The following is a 5,961-nucleotide window of genomic DNA, read 5'->3' as shown; positions in this document are numbered from 1 at the left end:
TGTTTGCCCCCCGCCCAATAAACGCGCTATGGTAATACCAGAATACGAATGTTTGAAATTTTCCACATACCTTTAACCTTTTGGTTTTCTATTATTATGTAGTTAAAATAAAATTTATCTAAAAAATATACGCAAAAGAAGCGAAGTTATTGTATGAGATCACTTTTGAATTAGTATGTATTTTTTTCGTTTGTTTTTTTCTATTATTATTTCACACCTAATATTAGTTTTAATTGTAAAAGATAAACAGGTTTAAATTAAAGTATATGAACGAACGAGAGTGGTGAAAATAAGTAAGAGCAGTATATGCAGATATAAATAGTAAACTGTATCGTAATGAAACATGGAAACTAACAAGAATGCATACAATACATACCTACATACATTATTAATACTAAAAATATAAAACAAATAGTGTTTAGCAGTAACATACAATACACACATACATGCATACCTATTCGAAATTCAACAAAGAAACAGTGAAAACAATAAACAACGGCGATTGCAGATAGTTTTAACAAAACAACAGCAAACAAAAACTAATAAAATAATATAAATAAATAATCGGACAATATTATAAAGACTATCAATTTTGCATTTCTTATATACGTATGTATAATTAGCGTTTCAATTGATGGAATATATATAAATTATTGGCGCTGACAACCTTTTTGGGGGTTTGGCCCGGCTCCTCCTCCTATTTGTGGTGTGCGTCTTGATGTTGTTTCACAAATGGAGGGGCCAACAGTTTCAAGCCGACTCCGAACGGCAGATATTTTTTATGAGGAGCTTTTTCATGGCAGAAATACACTCGGAAGTTGGCCACTCCCTGCCAAGGGATTCGAACCTACGAACTTCTGAATGGTAGTCACGCACCAACTCTTGGAAAGCATGCATCTGCGTTCCAAGTGGAGGTGTACAGGGTTTTATTGAAAAGTAATGAGCCTTCCCGCGCGGAGCGTCTGCCAAGCATTTAACCGAATCGGCTGGTGGGGGAAAATGATCGTTGGACCTTCTCCTTCCACTAGAAACCGGTCCCAGTTCGCTGGCAACAGCGGTGCAGTCAACATCGCTCTGCGCGTGAAAGTTGTTTTAAAAGTGTGTTAGGATTTTGCAGTGGCGAAAATGCAGCGATCGTTGGAGCAACGTTACTCGATCAAATTTTGCGTAAAGCTAAACAGTTTGCACCTCCAGGAAGCACTGTAAACGCGGCATTTCACAAAGAAGTGCTTCTTCGGCTGAAAAACCGTGTCGCCCGGGTTCGGCCTGACCTCGTCAACAATTGGACCCTTCATCACGACAATGCGCCGGCGCACACCGCCTTCCTCTGCACCTCTGCATTGGCCAAGATGGGGGTTCCGGTGCTTCCCCACCCTCCCTACAGCCCAGACCTGTCCCCTCCGGACTTCTTGTTCCTGCGCCTGAAAAGAAAGCTGAAGGGGAGGCGTTTCGACTCCATCGAAGCGATCCAAAAAACTGTGACAGCCGAATTGAACGCGAAACCGGCGGATGAGTTTAAAAAACGTTTCCTGCAGTGGAAGGACCGCTACCAGCGGTGTATTGACGCTCAAGGGTCCTATTTTTAAGAATATTAGTTGTATAAGCCAAAAGGTTTAATAAAACTGCTTAAAAAAATAAGGCTCATTACTTTTCAATCAAACCCTGTATGCTGTTCAAGAAGCGATGAACTTTCAAGAGAGGCAGATCGTGGGTAACGAGACCTCTGACACCTTATCTAGGATGGGCTTTGCGGCCAACTTCTTTGGCCCGGATCTCGTTCTGCCACTCTCTTCTGCAGCCATCAAAGCCACGGTTAGCAAACGGGTTACTTCAACCAACGACCAAGCTTGTCAGGCTGAGAGAGGCTGCAGATAGACTAAACTGATGTTCCTGTCATGTCCGACCGACTGTTGCAGTTCCTTCTATCACTAAGCAGAGGGGACTGTAGGCAGCTGGTTGGACTGATGACTGGCCACCTTCTATGGGCGAATCCCATGGACAAGGTAGGCATATCATACAGTGCGCTCTGCCCAGCTTGTGAAGAGGAGGATGAAACGGCGAACCACTTTCTGTGCGTCTGCCCGGCCTTCGCTCGAACCAGGCTTGAGGTCTTTAGCACTGATGGGCTAAGAAGCGATCACCTTGGCTCCTTGGCACCACAAGGTTACTCAGATTTCTTCGGAGGTCAGGTAGATTCGAAGTAAATTAAAAGGGTATCCGAGTGTTGCAATGTACTTAATGTTGTTTCACTGCTGTACTTGCTAGTTCCGAGTTCCGTCGCCAGGCGGCTTTTGGTCTTCCACGATTCCTAATACTTTGCTGGTTCCACCATAGAGCAGGTCTGCATACTTCGCCGGTATCTTTGCGCAAAGTGTGTCCTATCCAGCAAAATCCTCTGCGTTTGGTGATGAGCTCGATTGGGAGTTCTTTGGTCGAATTAAGCAACTCTTGATTTCACATAACACGAGGCCACCAGATTTTCAAAATTTTGCGCAAGCAGGCGTTGAGGAATGTTTCTAAATGCATTTCTTATAAAGGGTGATTAATTTAGAGATATCGGATTTTAAATTAAAATAAAACAACGAAAATTCAAATTGATTGGGGAATCTTTATTATTTTTGTATAGAACCATTCATGACATTTATTGTAAAAGATAATCGTTTTCAAATGTTGGCCACAACTGCGCCGTAATTCGGTCATCCGTAAACACCAATTTTGAATGACTCACTGGAGGACTTCGGTCGGTATCTCGTAAATAACTTTAGTAATGCTAGCTTCCAATGCCTTAATTAATCGAAGCTGATTTTACCACAAAGCATTTAGACTTTACATACTCATACGTTCCCACGACAGTCGGTTCTACATAACCGGAACGACCCGGATTTATATCCGGTCGAGAACTGTCCCTTCAGCAGCATTCCCCGTACATGTATGAGGAATATTTATTCTGCAACAACAACAACTTTACATACCCCACACAAATAAAAGTCCAAAGGTGTGATATCACACGATCTTGCTGGCCAATCCACTGGTCCGAGACGAGAGATAAATTGCTCACCGAAACGACGACGAGGTAAATCCATTGTTTCACGGGATGTATGGCAAGTAGCGCCGTCTTGTTGGAACAAAGAGTTGTGGAGATTATGGGCTTTAATTTCCGGCATCAAAACGTCGTTTATCATGGAGCGATAGCGTGCGCCATTCACTGTTATATTGGTGTCCAGAGGCCACACCAAACAGTTGAGTGTCAGGCTCTATGGGCCGACGATTTCTCCAGTCCAGAGGCCGGACCAAACGGTTATTTTCAATGGATGTTTTTGAATGGCTTCGGGTTGCTCTTTAGCCCAAATATGACAATTTTGCCTATTGACGTAGCCATTAAGCCGAAAATGGGCCTCATCGCTTAGCATCATAAGTTGACGTGAGCGCGCGTTGAACACTTTTCACAGAGCATCGATTTTCGTAATATAGTTGTACGATTTGTAAACGCTGTTGAGGCGTAAGTTTTTCCATGATTAAATGTCAATTGATGGAATAGGAGACATTACATAAAGTCAACAGGGGTAACGTCTTACTGATATCCGTTTTGAGCCGTGACACCAGGCGTCATCGTAAATATCATCTAACATTAGCCTGAAGGAATGCATTGTGTGGGACCAAATGGAGGGGGTGGGTGTTAGATGAGTAATTGTGCGAGGCTAAAGCGGGTTTCACGATACGGCTGAAACTCTTCGTCGGCTATGCCTGGTGACTACGCTGCGATGCATGTCCTTTTTTGAGATATAGTCGGCGTATTATTTTTGCGTAAAATTTTTGTGAAAATGGTTTATAACTGTTTTATGATCGATCTTTAGCTCCTAGGCGATCCTACGACTCTCTAACATCCTGGTCAACTGCGATTACTGATGTTTGAACGGAATCGACGAACCTCAAATTGTACGTAATTAGCTGTTACAGTATCGCGACCAAAAACATCATTCAAAATTTAACTTGTCTGCCTAAAGCAAGAATCGAGAACGTTTACGTGCAGGAGACCTCAAATTCCGGAGCACATTAAAAAAAAATTTCAGAACACAGTTGGACTAACGTAATATATATTTACGGGTAAATCTTCCTTTTGCGGGGCGTCGGTCCTGGTGTACTGCTGATAATCGAAAGCTTCAACGAACATGTAAAGCATCCAGTTAGGGTTCATGTTTGGGGCTGCTTCTCCGAAAGAGGATTTGGGCACTAAGTACTCCTACGGAAGTGTACGCCATCTTATTGAGAAAAAGTGGCGGGGTAGTAGTATTGGAATTTGTAGTGTGATAATTTTTTTTTTTTTGGTGGGTGAGGTAGGGTTCAAAATGCCTTCGCACTTACAGCGACCGTCGTCTACTGCGTCGTGTGGTGTGGCCACTAAAACTGCTTTCTATATTACTTCGGGAGGGCCCAGAACGGCATCCATAAAGGACCAATTCTATTCACCCACGTCTGGGTCCACCATATTTGTAGCCAGCTTTCATGCTATAGGCTCGTCTTCTTGTGTCTCTATCTGTGCGGCTTCACTTTGTTGCACTGTGTCGACTACAATCTTTTTTTTTCGTAGTACGTTTTCGATGTATTTCTTTACCACTGATAATCAAGCTGTACTTAGAATAGTTGCTAACCCATGCTGCTCTTGGAAATAAGTTGTTGAATGTAAGACAAAACTGAACAGTGTTGCAAAACACAACAAAGTTTGTCTTATTCGGGAGCCTGGACATTATGGTATTACAGGGAATGAGTTGACTAATAAACTGGCTAATATAGGCTCTGCAAGTATACCACTAGGCCCTGAACGCTTTTTAGGTGTCAATTCTGTATCGACTCAACTATGGTTTGATGACTTCATGAGGTCTACCCTAGAAGGTCTACCCGTTTTCTAGAAGACGTTGGTCTGAGTTGGGCTCCTGCAGAGTAGCCTGGCAAGTGCTTTGTGAATGAACCAAACAGGAAATTAGCGACCTTTCTCCTAAAATTAAGTAGGAAGGATCTGAGAGTACTGGTGGATGTAATCACAGGGCACAACGCCTGCGGCTAGCTGAGTATGGATAAAGTTCATACTCTTCCTGCTACTGTTGTAGGAGCAATACAAGCCCTGTCAGTGTAGTATCACCGGTCGTCTTCGTCTAACTGATCTAACCTGTTTCGGCAGGTTGAGTCCAGAGGGAGAGGGGTGTTAGATGAGTGGGTTTAGAGAGTCATGTGAAAAGGTGCTGGGAGGTGCTTCACATGCAGTACATATGATTAGTATGTCGGGGTCCATTCTGGATAAGTAGGAATTTAATCTGCTACAACATCCAGAACATAATTGTGCTAGTGACAAGCAGGAGGGAAGGGGATGGTCTATGTTTGGGGAGTTGTGTTGGGCCGATAAGCTCCTTACCGTGAAGGTATGGGTTGTGGTGGCGGTTGGTAGTACCGGCTTATCAGGGGATGTGGTAGCCGTTGAGGCATTGGACGCCAGGTGGCAGGAGCAACACGTGGACACATACAGTGTGGACCACTCTCTATGTGACTTAAAGCCTGAACAGGTCTTAAGGTGGCTCCTCCCGTTGCATTTATTGCACCTCACCGAGGTGTAGTTCGGATGGAGCCGTTTATGGCAAACGCAGCAATAGAATACCTCTGGCTAAGAGTTGGATTCAATACCAGCCATGAGAAGAAGTATTTGGAGAAAGATTGCTGCATGGAATTGCTCCTGTGACGATGAAGGGGGGGGGGTGGGTGATAAACGGTGCACTGGACAGGGCTGGTTTACTGGGGCGGCAACCCTTGGTCGGGAAAAACCCGAGTCATTCCGGTAACGTAGAAGCGGCTGCCATGGGAATGTTCATACTCTTCCAGATCTCTTAAGATTCATCAATGATTTCAAAAGATTTGCGGAAAAATGACTTCAAACCAAATTTTTCAGTCTTACCATCCACATCTGTATCGATC

The sequence above is a fragment of the Anastrepha ludens genome, chromosome 5, assembly GCF_028408465.1.
Source record: "Anastrepha ludens isolate Willacy chromosome 5, idAnaLude1.1, whole genome shotgun sequence".
NCBI classification, from domain to species: Eukaryota; Metazoa; Arthropoda; class Insecta; order Diptera; family Tephritidae; genus Anastrepha; species Anastrepha ludens.
This window is presented reverse-complemented; position numbering follows the sequence as displayed.